This window comes from Nannospalax galili, unplaced genomic scaffold, assembly GCF_000622305.1.
Source record: "Nannospalax galili isolate Female #2095 unplaced genomic scaffold, S.galili_v1.0 scaffold63, whole genome shotgun sequence".
NCBI classification, from domain to species: Eukaryota; Metazoa; Chordata; class Mammalia; order Rodentia; family Spalacidae; genus Nannospalax; species Nannospalax galili.
Genome location: NW_008355272.1, coordinates 4261607 through 4271392, shown reverse-complemented (window position 1 = coordinate 4271392; position 9786 = coordinate 4261607). Strand labels below are relative to the sequence as shown.

General features: G+C 37.0%; 1 long non-coding RNA gene across 2 annotated transcripts in view; it reads right to left on the bottom strand.

The window, feature by feature from the left end:
• LOC103749455 overlaps window positions 1-9786 on the bottom strand; it is a 19838-nt gene that overhangs the window by 5121 nt on the left and 4931 nt on the right. For both annotated transcript variants that reach the window (XR_003846960.1, XR_607942.3), the window contains exon 4: window positions 5340-5400. This is a non-coding gene — a long non-coding RNA (uncharacterized LOC103749455). The remainder of the gene's footprint in view (window positions 1-5339; window positions 5401-9786) is intronic.

The following is a 9786-nucleotide window of genomic DNA, read 5'->3' as shown; positions in this document are numbered from 1 at the left end:
AGAGGAGGAGGAGGAGGAGGAGGAGGAGGAGGAGGAGGAGGAGGAAGAGAAGAGGAAGAGAAAAAAACGTGGTGGAATAGGGAGTGGTGGTACATGCATTAAATCCCAGCACTTAGGAGGCAGAGGTAGGCAGGTTCCCTGTGAAATCGAGGCCAGCCAGCCTATTCTACATAGCAAGTTTCAGGTCAGCAGGCTACAGGGAGACCCAGTCTCACACTCATACACACAAAACAAAGTAACAAAGAAATGATGGTAGGCATGGTAGTTCACACCTTTAATCCTAGCAGCACTCAGGAACCAGAGGCAAGAGAATCTCAAGACTTCTAAGTCAGCCTGGGTTACAGTGAGACCCTGTCTCAAGGACAGAAAAAGGAGGGGGTTGGATGATCACAACTATATGTCATTTCAGTTAATTATAAAGCAGATTCTCCTTTATCTCTGGTGTTTAATGCATGGTCAGGCTCTAAGTGACGCTTCTGATAACAATTTTTTATGAATAATGACAGTAAGTATTTATTGGTATCAAGTTATATAGATACTTCAGAAACTACCAGTGCAATTTATTCAGTTTGATACATTAATACTTAATGCTATCTTTCTACCACTGGACAAGAAATGTAAAATTTACTTCTAAAAAAAAATATTAAAAAAAGAAAAAGTCAAGTAGCTCAGATGGTAGGGTGCGTGCCTATTAGCTAGCATGCACAAATCTGTGGGTTTAAGCTCCAAACACAACAAAAAACTAGGCATAGTAGCATAAAATGTGAGTAATCTCAGCACTTTGAAATAAAGGACCAGAAATTCAAGATTATCCTTGGCTACATAGTTACATGAAACCCATTCTCAAAAATAAAGGGGAAGGGGGTGCCTGGGGACTGGAGAGATGGTTCAGCACTTAAGAGGACCCAGATGCTCCTGCAGAAAGCCTAGGTTCAGTTCCCAGCACCCACATTGCAACAAACAACGATCTGAACTCCAATTCAAATCTGATGCCCTCTTCTGGCTTCCTAAGGCATTGCACGCATGTGCACTTAAGATACATGCAGGCAAAACATTCATACACGTAAAATAAATCAAAAAAATGTTTAAATAACAGAAAGCAAAACACTAGATGTGGAGACTCATGCCTGCAATCCCAATAATTGGGAGACTGAGACAGGAGGATGGCCACCAGTTTGAAACCAGCAAGAGTTACAATCTGTAAAGAAACAAAACTCCAATGACATTGTCATTCAAAAAAATATTCAGAAACTGCACTGGTTTGTGTAAATGTAGAGAAAAGAATAGCATATTTATCAAACCAAGTAAAAACTATTAACTAAGTAAATTTTTTAAATGTTTTAAGATAAAGCACATAACTCTGAAAACAAAAAGAATCTAATATGGACTCCTATAAAGTACATGACCCAAAGCCAAAACCAAGAATTCTGCTAACAATCAAAAGTATTCAGTAAAATATCAAAGCTAATTAATAAAAGTTCTGTGAATCACTTGGGAATTTCAAATACTACCAAATCTAAATTTGAAAATAAGCAAAAAAAAAAAAAAAGGAATCAAGGGCTGGAGAGATGGCTCAGTGGTTAGGAGCACTAGCTGTTCTTGCAGAAGTCCCAGGATCGGTTCCTAGCACCCACACAGCAGCTAAGAACCCTTAACTCCAGGTCTAGGTAATCTGATGCCCCCCACTCTGGGCACCATGGGCACTGTACACTTGGGTGCACTTGAGCACTTTGAACCTGGAAATTTTCTGGCTAACAAAATCCAGAGCTACTCAACTACAAAATAGAAACAATCACAGTACATACCTCTTGTGGCACTACTGAAGATTGTATGAGTTAGTACACTTAGAACACGTTATCTGGCATATAGAAAAGATCTCAATAAATGTTGGCTATCATTCCACTACCCAACAATAATCACAACACATGAAGAACTGAAACAGTTCATATTCTAACACCAGGGCTATCTCTGAAGAACACATAGGCTCATGGGGGTCAACTATTTAAAGAGTATAGTTTTACCTAATCAGTATCCTACTGGAAAAGTAACACAGTAGAACTTAGATATTAATGTTCAACTCCACTTCCTACTCTAATAACTTGTGAATCACTACAAACATACTAAACAGGCATGTTTTGATATAGAATTCTATGCTCAGACAAACCTAATCCTTTGTTGTTTAACATGTAAGATTCAATCTTCTAATATGGTTAGAATTTTTCCATTTTGGTATTTTTCTAGTTTATACTTCCTTTAAGTATGTTTATTTTAAAAACAATTCCCTGAGAAAATCTATTTTGATGCTGCAAAGGTTTAATAAATAAGTTACTGCCTGAAACCCAATTATTATACACTTTATAAACTGAGAACATGAAATTTAAAAAGTGTGGAAATCTTCAAATTCCATTTCAGAAAATTTGTTCTAAAAGAATATTATACATTATGCACCAAGTGTGGTGGTGCACACCTTTAATCCCAGCACTTGGGAGGCAGAGGCAGGCAGATCTTTGTGAGTTTGAGGCCAGCCTGGTCTACACAGTAAGTTCCAGGACAGCTGGGGCTACAAGGAGACCCTGTCTCAAAAAAGACCAAAAAATATATATATATATTACACATTATAAACTAAAGTGCAAGCAATTGATTCAACATCTGGATATGGAATCTATACCTCCTTTTACTTGTATTTCTCAAGGTCTCATGTACCCAGGCTGGCCTCCAACTCAGCATGTAGCCAAGGGATGACCCTGAACATCCAAGAGCTAGGATTACAGAAATGCTACATCTGTTTTATCTTCATTGATTTTTTTTTTTTCTGAGACAGGGTATCACTATGTAGACCAAGCTGACCTCAAACTCAAATATCCACCTGCCTCTACTTCCCAAGTGCCGAGTATAAAATAGCATGTCCAGGGGCTGGAGAAATAAATGGCTCAGCAGTTAAAAGCACTTACTGCTCTTACAGAAGATCAGGGTCCAGTTCCCAACACCCAAATGACAGCTAACAACTGTCCCTTAACTCCAGTTCCAGGGGATCCAACACCCTTATCTGAACTCCATGGGCATTACATTGACACAGGTGCACGTACATACATACAGACAACACATTCATACACATACAATAAAAATATTTTAAAAAAGGGAAAAAAAAAAAAAGGCATGCCCACCCATCTGTTTCTCCCCTCCCCATCCTCCCTCCCCAGCTGGCCTGGAAAAAACTGTCAGAGTTGCACCTGCCTCTGCCTCATGAATGCTGGGATTAAAGGCATGAATACCAAGCCCAGCATCTTTCAATATTTAATAACAAAGAAAAATATAGGAATCAAAGAAGTACAAAGAAATTAATGATTCTTAATTTTTTTAATGAATGGCTATAAATAAAGCCACTATTATGAAATTTTGTTATTTAAAAGTTTAATGCTTATTTCATAATCAAAGGGAGAAATGGACATTTAATTTTAATTTAATACAAAAACTCATTCTTCCTATCACATAATTAAGATACTTAGTACTTACAACTTGATTTCCATTTTTGTTTTTACTTTTTAAAAATAAGAGGCCGTGAAAAGCAAACTCACTTATTTGGTCTTATTTAAAAAAAAAATGAAACCTCAATAGAATACATATTAACAAGTCCAGGTAGTAATGAAGACAGGTATAAAGACTAATTGTAAAATTACTTTGAAGAGATCAAAATAAAGAAAACAAAAGACCAGTCAATCTTCAGAGAGGATAGGGGTCAGTTAGGATAAACAAGAAAAAAAATCAACTTTTCTATGGACTTTACAATCAAATCTTCCCAACTGTCCCCATTGTTTAAAACTTTAAGTACAAAATTAAGTTAAAGACACTGAGTATTTTGGGGTAGGAGGACTCATATGTTGTTTATAAGTCTGTGTAAAAATTCAGGTTTTTAAACATAGCTACAAAATAATACTTAACTTTTCTTTTTTCTTTTTTCTTTGGTATTTTTGAGACAGGGTCTCCCTGTAGCCCCAGCTAGCCTGGAACTCACTATATAGACCAGGCTGGCTTCAAACTCACAGAGATCTACCTGCATCTGCCTCCCCAGTGCTGGGTCTTAAGACGTGTGTCATCATGCCTGGCACTAAGTAGTATTTAGCATTAATAAAACTTATGTTTTAATAATAAATTTCATTTTGCTTTTATTAGACTAAAGCTACTAGCTGATAATATGGTCAATAAATCTACAATTACACAATAAATCAACAAATATTTACTGAGTAGCTGCCCTAAGTAGCTACCAAGTGCCAGGGAACTAATATTAAATACGATCACACATGAAATTATTAACTCTACTATATTAGGAAAGCTTTTAGGTCTACTCTCCTCCCTCAAGGGGAAAAAAAAATACTTGGTTTGTAGGTTCTTAGTAGCCATTTATCCAATGTAATCTCAAGTAGCTAAACAACATTTAGGATCTAGGTTTCCAAATGCTTCAAAAAGAACTACTCCTGTGAAAGAAGTAGTGGGGCAATTACCTTAAGAGTTCTGCCCATAAAGCCAAGGAGGCAGAGGCAGGCAGCTCTCTGGGAGATTCAGACCAGCTTGGTCTACATTACAAATTCTAGGCCAGCTAAGGACTATAGTAAGACTCCGGCCTCAAAAAAAAAAAAAAGTTCTGTCTATGATAAGTAAAGTCTTTTCACAATTCACCCAAATTGATTTATATATGACCTTCCGGTTTTTCCCACTACCTCAGGTTAAGAATTAAAGAAACTATTTCATCATAGTGGTATTACCACATATTACATCAAATACCAATGGTCTAAGACAATCAGGCTAAAGATCTTTTTGAAGTTTAAGTTCAGAATTAATTTATCAGAAGCAACTGTAACATAGGAAATCAAGTTCTTATATTAAGAAAGAACCCAAAGGCTTCTGGATTCTGCACTGGTAAATATTAACAGCATGTTTCTAGGACTAAGGGCAGTATTCCTTAGGGGACCAGACAGTAAACATCAACTACTCTCAACTCTAAGTTTAAAGGGAAAAGCAATCACTATGTATCTAAATGAAAGTTCAGGCATGTTCCCCAAAACCTATTTCCAAAAGCAGGGGGCACTTCCACGCCTAAATCTAACACAGCATTTCAAACAGGTCCAAATGTGTACTTCTTTGCATTTTAATTTTGAGATAAAGAGAAAACACTGTAAGCAAAATATGATAAATTGACACGTTACCATTATGCAGATACTACTGTACTTTTTCATCTTTGCTAAATCCCCATATATTTTTACAATTCCCAATCAGTAACTAAAATTGTCCAATCATTCTTAAAATTAAAAGCCAAACCAAACAGGTAGATTGATAATACTTACTAAATGCTTCCACCAATGACTATGTTGTACAGGCCTTTTACTCCATCTGGGATTCACATTTCTGCAGAAGACAGAACATATTTTATTAAATCCTATGATTATATATCACAACTTCAATTTCTTTTAAGGAGTATTCACCATCAAACCAAAAGATACATGCTTATTAACAATAAAGTCCAAACAAAAGATAGAAAAACTATAAAAGGATATCAAATTAAGCAATACAGGAGCTGATTTTTAGAACAGGTTACTAAAATTACAAGCCTTGGTCTCAGGACCTAAGAACTCCAAAGGAGCTCCCTCCTATGAGTATTTGACTGGGCATCCAGAGCTGAAAATGAGAAAGCATGACTGAAGGGAAAAAATGAGTTCATGTTCTGGTCTTTCAATTAATGTACTTTCTTTTTAAAAAAAAAAAAATACTTTATTATTTTTATTTTATGTGTATGAGTGCAATACCCGCAATGTAGGTAGATGCACTTGAGTCATGCAATGCTCACAGAGGTCAGAAGAGGGCATCAAATCCCCTGGCACTGGAGTTAACAGGTGATTGTTAGGCGCTATGTGGGTGCTGGGAAGTGAACCCAGGTCCTCTGTAAGAGCAGCCAGTTTCTTAACTGCCCAGCCATCTCTCCAGGCCCCCAATTAATACTTTCAAGTCTTCTAAAGAAAAGCTTTGATTACTCAAGGAAGCTTTGATTACTTTTTTTCTATTACCACAGTACATTACCAATATGCTAAAATCAATATAATATACAATCATATATATTTACTAATATTTCTAAATAAAGTGTTAGGAAACATTAGACATCATTTAAATTACAACTAATTGTACTGATCTGTCAGACTAACACTTTTTTTTTTTTTTTTAAGATTTTTTTTTGGGCCAGGCACTTAATCCCAAAACTCAGAAAGGTAGAGGCAAGTAAATCTCTGTTAGTTCAAGTCTGGCCTGGTCTACATAGCAAGTTCAGGCCAGCTGGGGTTACACTGTGAGACCATGTCCCAAATTTAAAAACAAAAAAATTTTATTTTATTATTTTTTAATTAAGTACGTATGTGTGTCTGTGTGTGTATATGTACACATTAAATGTAGGTCACCATGGAGTCCAGAAGAGGGTGTCAGATACCCTGGAACTCCAGTTATATAGGCTGAAGTTGCAGTTTCCCCTCCCCACCTCCCCTTGAGTGCTGGGAACCAAATGTGTATCTTGGGCAAAACCATGATCTTAAAAGCTGAGTTTTCTCTCCAGTCCCAGCACTAATTCTTAAATAGGTAGCTGATATCACACACACACTCAAGCATGATCTTAAAAGTGGAGTTGGGGCTAGAGAGATGGCTTAGTGGTTAACAGCAGTGGCTGCTCTTGCAGAGGACCCGGGTTCGATTCTCAGCACCCACATGGTGGCTATGAACCATCCTTTACTCCAGTTCCAGGGGAATCCGAAGCCCTCTTCTGACCTCTGCAGCATTGCACGACACGGGTGCGCTCACATACATGGCAGGCAATACACTCATACACATAAAATAAAAATAATAAAATATATTTTTAAAAAGCTGAGTCACCTCTAGTCAAAACACTAATTTTTAAATATGTTGTTGATATCACATACATACACACACACACACACATACACACACACCCCTAATTTATCTGCATTTTTCACTATTGTCTTCAATACCTCAAAAGTAAATATGGGTAGCTCTAATACTCATATCTCAATACTTACTTTCCTTTATTCTGTACAATTACAATAATCACAATTATATGTACAGAGAGAGCTGGAGCTATAGCTCAGTGGTATAGCACTTTAATAAGTGTGAGGCCCTGAATTTGAAATTTTAAAAAAATAGGTAGACATACTGTTTGAAATTGCAGTATGTCCCATACTGAACTCAGAAGCCTGAACCAGGAGGATTGTGTGGGCTATACACAGTGGGATCAAGATGACAGAAAATTGACGATAGCAGTAAAATCTATTATATATTCCATACTTTGTTTTCCCCAAAGGTGACAAAGTATGAAATATATTTTGCCATCCTTTAAAACTGAGGATGAGAAAAATCAAGTTCAGCAGGGAAAAAAGCCTGCTGCCACGTCTGAAACTTGAGCTCAATCCTGGGAACCTGACATGATGGAGAGAACTGGGGTAGGGAGGCAGAGGCAGGTGGCGCTCTCTAAGTTCACACTGTGAAGCCAAGGTCATACTGTGATAATCATCTCAAAAAAAAAAAAAGAAAGAAAAAGAAAACTACCAAACTGACTTAGTACTATTTTCAAATGCAAAAGCAATTTCCTATTTATCTTACCAAATTAAATTCTAAGTCATGCCAGGCATGGTAGCAGCCACCTTTAATTCCAGCACTTGGGAGGCAGAGGCAGGCTGCTGTGAATTCAAGGCCAGCCTGGTCTACACAGTGAGTTCCAGACCAGCTGGGGCTACAGGAAGAACCACCACCCCCCCCAAAAAAAAATTGAGGCATTCTAGTAATAATAATAAAGAACTATAACAAAGAAGTTTCAAGTTTACTGATAAGATACTAAAATAGAGCAATAATTTGAAATTCTTTAAGCTTTTAAATTTAATCTGGCCTTAAAAGAGGGTTTTTGTGAACAAAGGCAAATCTTAAACCATGCAAGTGATTTAGGACTAGCTAATATCATAAAAAATAAATAATAAACTAATTTAACCTATAAAAGGATAGAAGAGACAAATCTTTGTAAATTTCTATAACTGATCTGGCATGTGTTTATAAATAATTTACCCTACTTTTAAACTTTAAATGAAGACTAAGAAATTTTATAAAGATACGTTAATAATAAAGTTATTTGCAAGCATTATGTCCCAATATGGTAAATCCCAGCATTTGGGAGGTACAGGCATGAAGATTAGAAGATTATGGTCATCCTTCTCCAGCCAAAGAGGTCTCAAATAAACAAATAATAAATTCATTAGCATTTCTTAAAGAAAACTTTAATATAACTCATAGGTGCTAGACAGATGGCTACTCTTCGGGAGGACTGGTGTTCAGTTGTATACACAGCTAACAACTTCAGTTCCAGGGGATCCAACGCCCTCTTCTGACCTGCACAGGTACTGTATGCATGTGGTATATTTACATGCAGGAAAAAATGTTCATACACATAAAATAATAATTTTTTAAATTTAAGATAACTTATAAAGGGGCTTGAGGTATGATAGCACAGAAATTAAGAGCACTGACTGTTCTTGCAGAGGACTCTAGTCCAGTTCCCAACACTCACACAGCAGCTCACAACTGCCCGCAACTCCAATTCCAGGGGATCTAATGACCTCTTCTGGCCTCCACAGGCATTGCACACACAAGCTGCACTTACATATATGCAGGCAGGCAAACACTCATACACATACTGGGTATGTGTGGTGTTGCCTTCCTTTAATCCCAGCTCTTGGGAGGCAGAGGCAGGCAGATCTTTGTGAGATAAAGGCCAGCATGGTCCACATAGTGACTTTCAGGCAGGCTGGGACAAGACAGATCCTGTCAAAACAGAACAAAAAAACACCAAAACCCTCATACACATAAAAAGAAACCAAAAATATAAAAGATTTATTAAAAAAAAAAAAAAAAAAAAAAGGGAGGCAGAGGCAGGAGGATCTTTATGAATTCAAGGCCAGCCTGGTCTACATAGTGAGTTCCAGGACAGCTGGAGCTACAGGGAGACCCTGTCTCAAGAGACCAAAAAAAAAAAAAAAAAAAATCAGATTGCAGGGCATGGGGGGAACACACCTTTTAGTCCCAGCACTGAGGAAGCAGAAGCAGGGAATTCTAAGCCAGACAGGGCTACATAGTGAAACCATGTCCCAAAAGAATATATTTTTTTAAAAAATTAAAAAATCAAGTCACTTATTTAACACAAGAGATTCCTTTAAATTTAGGGGATCAGACATGATAGCGGGCATCTATAATCTCAGCACTTGCAAGGCTGAAAGCAAGAGGATTATCCTAAATTCAAGGACAGCTTGGGCTACAGAATAAAATTCTGCTTCAAAATGCCAAATACAGGGCTTGGCAAAATGGTTCAGAGCTTAAGCGCCTGCACTCAATCCCTGGACCCACACTGTGGGAGAACCAACTCCCAAAGGTTGTCCTCTCTCCTCCACAAGCACATAAATAAATCAGTAAATAAAATAAAATTTTCAAGCCAAAAGTAGGGCTGAGGATATAGCTCAGTGGTATACTGTTGCCTACCATGTGGAAGGCCCTGGGTTCAATCAACAGTTAACACAAAGGAAAAGGGAAAAATAAATAAATAAATAATTGTAAATGTTAATAACATTAAAAATAGTCAATTTGAAAATAAACTTTGCATTGAACCTAGAAAGGAAGCTCATGATATGAGGATATTTATGTGAAATGTTTCAAGAAATTAATTACTTCTATTAAAAGCTATTAATTACACAAGGC